Source organism: Oncorhynchus kisutch, linkage group LG27, assembly GCF_002021735.2.
Source record: "Oncorhynchus kisutch isolate 150728-3 linkage group LG27, Okis_V2, whole genome shotgun sequence".
NCBI classification, from domain to species: Eukaryota; Metazoa; Chordata; class Actinopteri; order Salmoniformes; family Salmonidae; genus Oncorhynchus; species Oncorhynchus kisutch.
In genome coordinates this window covers 43,925,794-43,938,355 of record NC_034200.2, presented here as the reverse complement: position 1 = coordinate 43,938,355, position 12,562 = coordinate 43,925,794, and positions in this window count along the sequence as shown.

The following is a 12,562-nucleotide window of genomic DNA, read 5'->3' as shown; positions in this document are numbered from 1 at the left end:
TTTGGTCAGAGGTAAGGTGTTGTTATGGATACAGAGGAACCACTTTATGTTGATTTGGTCAGAGGTAAGGTGTTGTTATGGATACAGAGGAACCACTTGATGTTGATTTGGTCAGAGGTAAGGTGTTGTTATGGATACAGAGGAACCACTTTATGTTGATTTGGTCAGATGTGAGGTGTTGTTATGGATACAGAGGGACCACTTGATGTGTATTGGTTGATTTGGTCAGAGGTGAGGTGTTGTTATGGATACAGAGGAACCACTTGATGGTATTGGTTGATTTGGTCAGAGGTGAGGTGTCGTTATGGATACAGAGGAACCACTTGATGTGTATTGGTTGATTTGGTCAGAGGTAAGGTGTTGTTATGGATACAGAGGAGCCACTTTATGTTGATTTGGTCAGAGGTAAGGTGTTGTTATGGATACAGAGGAACCACTTGATGTTGATTTGGTCAGAGGTAAGGTGTTGTTATGGATACAGAGGAACCACTTTATGTTGATTTGGTCAGAGGTAAGGTGTTGTTATGGATACAGAGGAACCACTTGATGTTGATTTGGTCAGAGGTGAGGTGTTGTTATGGATACAGAGGAACCACTTGATGTTGATTTGGTCAGAGGTAAGGTGTTGTTATTGATACAGAGGAACCACTTTATGTTGATTTGGTCAGAGGTGAGGTGTTGTTATGGATACAGAGGAACCACTTGATGTTGATTTGGTCAGAGGTGAGGTGTTGTTATGGATACAGAGGAACCACTTGATGTTGATTTGGTCAGAGGTGAGGTGTTGTTATGGATACAGAGGAACCACTTGATGTTGATTTGGTCAGAGGTGAGGTGTTGTTATGGATACAGAGGAACCACTTGATGTTGATTTGGTCAGAGGTGAGGTGTTGTTATGGATACAGAGGAACCACTTGATGTTGATTTGGTCAGAGGTGAGGTGTTGTTATGGATACAGAGGAAACACTTGATGTGTATTGGTTGAATTGGTCAGAGGTGAGGTGTCGTTATGGATACAGAGGAACCACTTTATGTTGATTTGGTCAGAGGTGAGGTGTTCTTATGGATACAGAGGAACCACTTGATGTTGAATTGGTCAGAGGTGAGGTGTCGTTATGGATACAGAGGAACCACTTGATGTTGAATTGGTCAGAGGTGAGGTGTTGTTATGGATACAGAGGACCACTTGATGTTGATTTGGTCAGAGGTGAGGTGTCGTTATGGATACAGAGTAAACACTTGATGTTGATTTGGTCAGAGGTGAGGTGTTGTTATGGATACAGAGGAACCACTTGATGTTGATTTGGTCAGAGGTGAGGTGTTGTTATGGATACAGAGGAACCACTTGATGTTGATTTGGTCAGAGGTGAGGTGTTGTTATGGATACAGAGGAACCACTTGATGTGTATTGGTTGATTTGGTCAGAGGTGAGGTGTCGTTATGGATACAGAGGAACCACTTGATGTGTATTGGTTGATTTGGTCAGAGGTAAGGTGTTGTTATGGATACAGAGGAACCACTTTATGTTGATTTGGTCAGAGGTAAGGTGTTGTTATGGATACAGAGGAACCACTTGATGTTGATTTGGTCAGAGGTAAGGTGTTGTTATGGATACAGAGGAACCACTTTATGTTGATTTGGTCAGAGGTGAGGTGTTGTTATGGATACAGAGGGACCACTTGATGTGTATTGGTTGATTTGGTCAGAGGTGAGGTGTTGTTATGGATACAGAGGAACCACTTGATGGTATTGGTTGATTTGGTCAGAGGTGAGGTGTCGTTATGGATACAGAGGAACCACTTGATGTGTATTGGTTGATTTGGTCAGAGGTAAGGTGTTGTTATGGATACAGAGGAGCCACTTTATGTTGATTTGGTCAGAGGTAAGGTGTTGTTATGGATACAGAGGAACCACTTGATGTTGATTTGGTCAGAGGTAAGGTGTTGTTATGGATACAGAGGAACCACTTTATGTTGATTTGGTCAGAGGTAAGGTGTTGTTATGGATACAGAGGAACCACTTGATGTTGATTTGGTCAGAGGTGAGGTGTTGTTATGGATACAGAGGAACCACTTGATGTTGATTTGGTCAGAGGTAAGGTGTTGTTATTGATACAGAGGAACCACTTTATGTTGATTTGGTCAGAGGTGAGGTGTTGTTATGGATACAGAGGAACCACTTGATGTTGATTTGGTCAGAGGTGAGGTGTTGTTATGGATACAGAGGAACCACTTGATGTTGATTTGGTCAGAGGTGAGGTGTTGTTATGGATACAGAGGAACCACTTGATGTTGATTTGGTCAGAGGTGAGGTGTTGTTATGGATACAGAGGAACCACTTGATGTTGATTTGGTCAGAGGTGAGGTGTTGTTATGGATACAGAGGAACCACTTGATGTTGATTTGGTCAGAGGTGAGGTGTTGTTATGGATACAGAGGAAACACTTGATGTGTATTGGTTGAATTGGTCAGAGGTGAGGTGTCGTTATGGATACAGAGGAACCACTTTATGTTGATTTGGTCAGAGGTGAGGTGTTCTTATGGATACAGAGGAACCACTTGATGTTGAATTGGTCAGAGGTGAGGTGTCGTTATGGATACAGAGGAACCACTTGATGTTGAATTGGTCAGAGGTGAGGTGTTGTTATGGATACAGAGGACCACTTGATGTTGATTTGGTCAGAGGTGAGGTGTCGTTATGGATACAGAGTAAACACTTGATGTTGATTTGGTCAGAGGTGAGGTGTTGTTATGGATACAGAGGAACCACTTGATGTTGATTTGGTCAGAGGTGAGGTGTTGTTATGGATACAGAGGAACCACTTGATGTTGATTTGGTCAGAGGTGAGGTGTTGTTATGGATACAGAGGAACCACTTGATGTTGATTTGGTCAGAGGTGAGGTGTTGTTATGGATACAGAGGAACCACTTGATGTTGATTTGGTCAGAGGTGAGGTGTTGTTATGGATACAGAGGAACCACTTTATGTTGATTTGGTCAGAGGTGAGGTGTTGTTATGGATACAGAGGGACCACTTGATGTGTATTGGTTGATTTGGTCAGAGATGAGGTGTTGTTATGGATACAGAGGAAACACTTGATGTGTATTGGTTGATTTGGTCAGAGGTGAGGTGTTGTTATGGATACAGAGGAAACACTTGATGTGTATTGGTTGATTTGGTCAGAGGTGAGGTGTCGTTATGGATACAGAGGACCACTTGATGTTGATTTGGTCAGAGGTGAGGTGTTGTTATGGATACAGAGGAAACACTTGATGTTGATTTGGTCAGAGGTGAGGTGTTGTTATGGATACAGAGGAACCACTTGATGTTGAATTGGTCAGAGGTGAGGTGTCGTTATGGATACAGAGGAACCACTTGATGTTGAATTGGTCAGAGGTGAGGTGTTGTTATGGATACAGAGGAACCACTTGATGTGTATTGGTTGATTTGGTCAGAGGTAAGGTGTTGTTATGGATACAGAGGAGCCACTTTATGTTGATTTGGTCAGAGGTAAGGTGTTGTTATGGATACAGAGGAACCACTTGATGTTGATTTGGTCAGAGGTAAGGTGTTGTTATGGATACAGAGGAACCACTTTATGTTGATTTGGTCAGAGGTAAGGTGTTGTTATGGATACAGAGGAACCACTTGATGTTGATTTGGTCAGAGGTGAGGTGTTGTTATGGATACAGAGGAACCACTTGATGTTGATTTGGTCAGAGGTAAGGTGTTGTTATTGATACAGAGGAACCACTTTATGTTGATTTGGTCAGAGGTGAGGTGTTGTTATGGATACAGAGTAAACACTTGATGTTGATTTGGTCAGAGGTGAGGTGTTGTTATGGATACAGAGGAACCACTTGATGTTGATTTGGTCAGAGGTGAGGTGTTGTTATGGATACAGAGGAACCACTTGATGTTGATTTGGTCAGAGGTGAGGTGTTGTTATGGATACAGAGGAACCACTTGATGTGTATTGGTTGATTTGGTCAGAGGTGAGGTGTCGTTATGGATACAGAGGAACCACTTGATGTGTATTGGTTGATTTGGTCAGAGGTAAGGTGTTGTTATGGATACAGAGGAACCACTTTATGTTGATTTGGTCAGAGGTAAGGTGTTGTTATGGATACAGAGGAACCACTTGATGTTGATTTGGTCAGAGGTAAGGTGTTGTTATGGATACAGAGGAACCACTTTATGTTGATTTGGTCAGAGGTGAGGTGTTGTTATGGATACAGAGGGACCACTTGATGTGTATTGGTTGATTTGGTCAGAGGTGAGGTGTTGTTATGGATACAGAGGAACCACTTGATGGTATTGGTTGATTTGGTCAGAGGTGAGGTGTCGTTATGGATACAGAGGAACCACTTGATGTGTATTGGTTGATTTGGTCAGAGGTAAGGTGTTGTTATGGATACAGAGGAGCCACTTTATGTTGATTTGGTCAGAGGTAAGGTGTTGTTATGGATACAGAGGAACCACTTGATGTTGATTTGGTCAGAGGTAAGGTGTTGTTATGGATACAGAGGAACCACTTTATGTTGATTTGGTCAGAGGTAAGGTGTTGTTATGGATACAGAGGAACCACTTGATGTTGATTTGGTCAGAGGTGAGGTGTTGTTATGGATACAGAGGAACCACTTGATGTTGATTTGGTCAGAGGTAAGGTGTTGTTATTGATACAGAGGAACCACTTTATGTTGATTTGGTCAGAGGTGAGGTGTTGTTATGGATACAGAGGAACCACTTGATGTTGATTTGGTCAGAGGTGAGGTGTTGTTATGGATACAGAGGAACCACTTGATGTTGATTTGGTCAGAGGTGAGGTGTTGTTATGGATACAGAGGAACCACTTGATGTTGATTTGGTCAGAGGTGAGGTGTTGTTATGGATACAGAGGAACCACTTGATGTTGATTTGGTCAGAGGTGAGGTGTTGTTATGGATACAGAGGAACCACTTGATGTTGATTTGGTCAGAGGTGAGGTGTTGTTATGGATACAGAGGAAACACTTGATGTGTATTGGTTGAATTGGTCAGAGGTGAGGTGTCGTTATGGATACAGAGGAACCACTTTATGTTGATTTGGTCAGAGGTGAGGTGTTCTTATGGATACAGAGGAACCACTTGATGTTGAATTGGTCAGAGGTGAGGTGTCGTTATGGATACAGAGGAACCACTTGATGTTGAATTGGTCAGAGGTGAGGTGTTGTTATGGATACAGAGGACCACTTGATGTTGATTTGGTCAGAGGTGAGGTGTCGTTATGGATACAGAGTAAACACTTGATGTTGATTTGGTCAGAGGTGAGGTGTTGTTATGGATACAGAGGAACCACTTGATGTTGATTTGGTCAGAGGTGAGGTGTTGTTATGGATACAGAGGAACCACTTGATGTTGATTTGGTCAGAGGTGAGGTGTTGTTATGGATACAGAGGAACCACTTGATGTTGATTTGGTCAGAGGTGAGGTGTTGTTATGGATACAGAGGAACCACTTGATGTTGATTTGGTCAGAGGTGAGGTGTTGTTATGGATACAGAGGAACCACTTTATGTTGATTTGGTCAGAGGTGAGGTGTTGTTATGGATACAGAGGGACCACTTGATGTGTATTGGTTGATTTGGTCAGAGATGAGGTGTTGTTATGGATACAGAGGAAACACTTGATGTGTATTGGTTGATTTGGTCAGAGGTGAGGTGTTGTTATGGATACAGAGGAAACACTTGATGTGTATTGGTTGATTTGGTCAGAGGTGAGGTGTCGTTATGGATACAGAGGACCACTTGATGTTGATTTGGTCAGAGGTGAGGTGTTGTTATGGATACAGAGGAAACACTTGATGTTGATTTGGTCAGAGGTGAGGTGTTGTTATGGATACAGAGGAACCACTTGATGTTGAATTGGTCAGAGGTGAGGTGTCGTTATGGATACAGAGGAACCACTTGATGTTGAATTGGTCAGAGGTGAGGTGTTGTTATGGATACAGAGTAAACACTTGATGTTGATTTGGTCAGAGGTGAGGTGTTGTTATGGATACAGAGGAAACACTTGATGTGTATTGGTTGATTTGGTCAGAGGTGAGGTGTCGTTATGGATACAGAGGAACCACTTGATGTTGATTTGGTCAGAGGTGAGGTGTCGTTATGGATACAGAGGAACCACTTGATGTTGAATTGGTCAGAGGTGAGGTGTTGTTATGGATACAGAGGACCACTTGATGTTGATTTGGTCAGAGGTGAGGTGTCGTTATGGATACAGAGTAAACACTTGATGTTGATTTGGTCAGAGGTGAGGTGTTGTTATGGATACAGAGAGACCACTCGATGTGTATTGGTTGATTTGGTCAGAGGTGAGGTGTTGTTATGGATACAGAGGAACCACTTGATGTGTATTGGTTGATTTGGTCAGAGGTGAGGTGTCGTTATGGATACAGAGTAAACACTTGATGTTGATTTGGTCAGAGGTGAGGTGTCGTTATGGATACAGAGGAAACACTTGATGTTGATTTGGTCAGAGGTGAGGTGTCGTTATGGATACAGAGGAACCACTTGATGTTGATTTGGTCAGAGGTGAGGTGTTGTTATGGATACAGAGGAACCACTTTATGTTGATTTGGTCAGAGGTGAGGTGTTGTTATGGATACAGAGGAAACACTTGATGTTGATTTGGTCAGAGGTGAGTTGTCGTTATGGATACAGAGGAAACACTTGATGTTGATTTGGTCAGAGGTGAGGTGTCGTTATGGATACAGAGGCTACATTGTATTCGTTGTAATTGCAAGTTAACTTGGTGATTCTATAGATTTTCAATCTTCATAACCAGTTATTGTAGGCCTATTGAAACAGAGATTGTGTTTAGTCTTGTTGATCTTTATAACTAGTCAGTTGTTATTGTAGGGATCGGTGTCCCTATACCGGGACGGTTGTTGCTCAATATGCAAAAGTGTGATTAGAAAACATTGTATACAGCAGCCATTTCTTTAATTGGCAGAAAGTTTAATTTCTTGTTAATCTAACTGCAGTGTCCAATTTACAGTAGCGATTATGGAAAAAAACACCATGCTATTGTTGAAGGATAGTGCACAACAACAGACAACGTATCACGGCAACTGGTTTGATACATTCACCTCTGAAGGTAAATAATACATTCAGTAATCTTGCTCTGATTTGTCATCCTGAGGGTCGCAGAGATAAAATGTAGTGTAGTTTTGTTTGAAAAAAATCTATTTTTATATTTCTGGGAGTGTGTAAACTTTGTGTGTACATTTTTTATTACCATTGCATTTTTGTATGTTCTCATGAAAATGTATAAATTGACCAATGTGGCACGTTTGGGCAAACTCCTGGCAGACTTGATACAAAATGTTGTGTAGTGATGTAATTCTACACTGGATCAGCCTCAAACTTTGCACACACACACTGCTGCCATCTTGTGGACAACATCTAAATTACACCTAAAATCATATCTGAATGTATGGCCTTTCTCTTGCATTTATTTTTTAAATAGAAAACGCATGTTTTTTTTGTTTGTATTATCGTTTTACATGTCCACAAACTTCAAAGTGTTTCCTTTAAATGGTATCAAGAATATACATATGCTTGCTTCAGGTCCTGAGCTACAGGCAGTTAGATTTGGTATGTCATTTTACGAGAAAATGTTTTTAAAAATCCTTAAGAGGTTGGGTGGAGATTGTGTTTAGACTTTGATAGTGTGTCAGTTCCTTTGTTATTCGTTTTGGGAAATATTTTTGTTGTATTCGCTGCACTCATATAAGTAAATATGAGATGTATAAAATTATTTGGCAAGTCAAATCAAATCAAATTTTATTTGTCTCATACACATGGTTAGCAGATCTTAATGCGAGTGTTTCGAAATGCTTGTGCTTCTAGTTCCGACCGTGCAGTAATATCTAACAAGTATTCTAACAATTTCACAACAACTACCTTATACACACAAGTGTAAAGGAATGAATAAGAATATGTACGTATAAATATATGAATGAGTGATGGCCGAACGGCATAGACAAGATGCAGTAGATGGTTTAGAGTACAGTATAAACATATGAGATGAGTAATGTAGGGTATGTAAACATTATATAAACTGGCATTGTTTAAAATGGTTAGTGATACATTCAATTCCCATTATTAAAGTGGCTGGAGTTGAGTCCGTGTGTTGGCAGCAGCCACTCAATGTTAGTGATGGCTGTTTAACAGTCTGATGGCCTTGAGATAGAAGCTGTTTTTCAGTGTCTCGGTCCCAGCTTTGATGCACCTGTACTGACCTCGCCTTCTGGATGATAGCAGGGTGAACAAGCAGTGGCTCAGGTAATTCACATCAAATCAAATGTATTTATATAGCCCTTCTTACATCAGCTGATATATCAAAGTGCTGTACAGAAACCCAGCCTAAAACCCCAAACAGCAAGCAATGCAGGCGTAGAAGCACAGTGGCTAGGAAAAACTCCCTAGAAAGAACAAAACCTAGGAAGAAACCTAGAGAGGAACCAGGCTATGAGGGGTGGCCAGTCCTCTTCTGGCTGTGCTGGGTGGAGATTATAACAGAACATGGCCAAGATGTTCAAATGTTCATAAATGACCAGCATGGTCAAATAATAATAATCACAGTAGTTGTCGAGGGTGCAGCAAGTCAGCACCTCAGGAGTAAATGTCAGTTGGCTTTTCATAGCCGATCATTAAGAGTATCTCTACCGCTCCTGCTGTCTCTAGAGAGTTGAAAACAGCAGGTCTGGGACAGGTAGCACGTCCAGTGAACAGGTCAGGATTCCATAGCCGCAGGCAGAACAGTTGAAACTGGAGCAGCAGCACGGCCAGGTGGACTGGGGACAGCAAGGAGTCATCATGCCAGGTAGTCCTGCGGCATGGTCCTAGTGCTCAGGTCCTCCGAGAGAGAGAAAGAAAGAGAGAATTAGAGAGAGCATACTTAAATTCACACAGGACACCGGAAAAGACAGGAGAAGTGCTCCAGATATAACAGACTGACCCTAGCCCCCCGGCACATAAACTACTGCAGCATAAATACTGGAGGCTGAGACAGGAGGGGTCAGGAGACACTGTGGCCCCATCCGATGATACCCCCGGACAGGGCCAAACAGGCAGGATATAACCCCATCCACTTTGCCAAAGCACAGCCCCCACACCACTAGAGGGATATCTTGTTAACTTGTTGTTGTCCTTGATGATCTTTTTGACCTTCCTGTGACATCGGGTGGTGTAGGTGTCCTGGAGGGCAGGTAGTTTGCCCCTGGTGATGCGTTGTGCAGACCTCACTACCCTCTGGAGAGCCTTACGGTTGTGGGCGGAGCAGTTGCCGTACCAGGCGGTGATACAGCCCGGCAGGATGAGCTCGATTGTGAATCTGTAAAAGTTTGAGAGTGTTTTTGGTTACAGGCCAAATTTCTTCAGCCCCCTGAGGTAAAGGAGGCGCTGCTGCGCCTTCTTCACAATGCTGTCTATGTCGGTGGACCATTTCAGTTTGTCCGTAACGTGTAAGCTGAGGAACTCAAAACTTTCCACCTTCTCCACTACTGTCCCGTCGATGTGAATAGGGGGCTGCTCCCTCTGCTGTTTCCTGAAGTCCACGATCATCTCCTTGTTTTGTTGACATTGAGTGTGAGGTTATTTTCCTGACACCACACTCTGAGGGCCCTCACCTCCTCCCTGTAGGCCGTCTCGTCGTTATTGGTAATCAAGGCTACCATTGTAGTGTCGTCTGCAAACTTGATGATTGAGTTGGAGGTGTGCATGGCCATGCATTCATGGGTGAACAGGGAGTACAGGAGAGGGCTGGCCCCTAGTGGGGCCCCAGTTTTGAGGATCAGCGGGGTGGAGATGTTTTTTCCTACCCTCACCACCTGGGGGTGGCCCGTCAGGAAGTCCAGGACCCAGTTTCACAGAGCAGGGTCGAGACCCAGCTTAATGACGAGTTTGGAGGGTACTATGGTGTTACATGCTGAGCTGTAGTTGATGAACGGCATTCTTACATAGGTATTCCTCTTGTCCAGATGGGTTAGGGCAGTGTGCAGTGTGATTGGGATTGCGTCGCCTGTGGACCTATTGGGGCGGTAAGCAAATTGGAGTGGGTCTAGGATGTCAGGTAGGGTGGAGGTGATATGGTCCTTGACTAGTCTCTCAAAGCACTTCATGATGACGGATAGTCATTTACCTTAGTTACCTTAGCTTTCTTGGGAAAAGGAACAATGGTGGCACTCTTGAAGCATGTAGGAACAGCTGACTGGGATAAGGATTGATTGAATATGTCCTTAAACACACTAGCCAGCTGGTCTGCCGTGTCGGTGGCACTGTATTTTCCTCAAAGTGAGCAAAGAAGTTGTTTCGTTTGTCTGGGAGCAAGACATCGTGGTCCGCAACGGGGCTGGTTTTCTTTTTGTAGTCCGTGATTGTGTCACGTTTCTTCAAAATCGAACCCAGAAGCAGACCAGGACAAGGAGAGTAGGAAGAAGGTGAGTATTTATTTACAAGTGAATGTGAATGGGTAGATATATCCAGGTGGCGTAGCGGGCAGCGGTGGTGAGTTGATGGGAGTAAATAGGTGGATCCAATGGGGAAGCGGAATCCTCCTCCGACCAGGCGGGAATGGGGTAAATGATCCAGGTGAGTAATGTTCATGGCTAACGATCCGGCAGGGAATGGTTGTCAGGTCCGGGCTTATGAAGAGGAGAGATGATGATCAGGACCAGGTGTGCAGATAGCTGATGGGATACAGGTGCGGGTAATCAGAACTCCCAACTGGCTACATTGCCAGGCAACCAGACAGGGTGTGTTCCAGGACGCCGGAAAAAACACTCCAGGACAGAACACTGGCAAAAAACAGACTCAGGAAACGGGATTCGTGACAGTACCCCCCCTCCGACGAACGCCACCGGGCAGACTACCCGGAGCGCCAGGGTGGTGGCGGTAAAAGTCACGAAGCAGGTCATCGTCAAGGATCTGACGCCGAGGAATCCAACTCCTCTCCTCAGGACCATATCCTTCCCAATCCACTAAATACTGGAACCCTCGACCCCGCCGTCTGGAGTCCATGATGCGGCGCACCGTGTAGACAGGACCACCTCCGATCATCCGAGGAGGAGGAGGACGAGGAGGAGGGGGCAACAGAGGACTGAGGAGAACCGGCTTGAGGCAGGAGACATGAAACCTTAAGGAGGGCCTTCCGATGCCAGGTGCGGTGGCAACGACGAATGTGGGTCTGGACAGAAGGAACTGAGAGATCCTGCTCCTGAGAAGGAAACAAGGGAGGTTGGTAACCGTACAGGCACTGGAAGGGAGACATCCCAGTGGCAGATGAAGGGAGAGTATTATGAGCATACTCGACCCAGGGTAATTGAGAGGACCAAGAGGTGGGATCAGAGGAAACAAGACAGCGCAGCGTGGACTCCATCTTCTGGTTGGCTCTCTCCGTCTGACCATTAGATTGGGGGTGAAATCCAGATGTGAGACTGACTGTAGCTCCAATGGCCAAACAGAAGGACTTCCAGACTGCAGAGGTAAACTGAGGACCACGGTCAGAAACAATGTCACAGGGCAACCCGTGGACCCTGAACACCTCCCTTACCAGGATCTCGGACGTCTCAGTGGCAGAAGGCAGCTTGGAGAGGGGAACAAAGTGGGCAAACTTGCTGAATCTATCCACAATGGTCAGAATAACCGTGTTACCAACAGAAGAGGGCAACCCCGTGACAAAATCCAGGGCCAGATGCGACCAAGGTCGCCGGGGAATAGGTAGGGGGTGAAGAAGCCCAGAGCTGGCCCGATTGGTACTCTTATTCTGCGCACAAACAGGACAAGCGGCAACAAACCTCCGGGTATCTTCTCCCATGGCAGGCCACCAAAACGTCTGCGCAGTAACGCCATAGTCCGAGCAACACCAGGGTGACAAGCTATCTTGCTGGCGTGGGACCACTGAAGGACAGCAGAACGAACCGACTCAGGCACGAACAACCGACCGGGTGGACCGTTATCGGGCCCGGGCTGTGTCCCAAGAGCCGCCATCACCTCCTCCTCAATCCTCCATGTAACGGCTCCCACGACAACGTTCTGGGGAAGAATCATCTCAGTCTTGGCCCCACTCTCCTCCGTCTTGGAGAACATCCGGGACAGGGCGTCAGGGAAAAATTGAAGCGTCCCAGGAGGTTAGGAAGTGCAGCTCAGTTTCCACCTCATTTTGTGGGCAGTGAGCACATAGCCTGTCTTCTCTTGAGAGCCATGTCTGCCTACGGCGGCCTTTCTCAATAGCAAGGCTATGCTCACTGAGTCTGTACATAGTCAAGGCTTTCCTTAATTTTGGGTCAGTCACAGTGGTCAGGTATTCTGCCGCTGTGTACTCTGTGTAGGACCAAATAGCATTATAGTTTGCTCTGTTTTTTTGTTAATTCTTTCCAATGTGTTAAGTAGTTATCTTTTTGTTTTCTCATGATTTGGTTGGGTCTAATTGTGCTGCTGTCCTGGGGCTCTGTAGTGTGTGTTTGTGTTTGTGAACAGAGCCCCAGGACCAGCTTGCTTAGGGGACTCTTCTCCAGGTTCA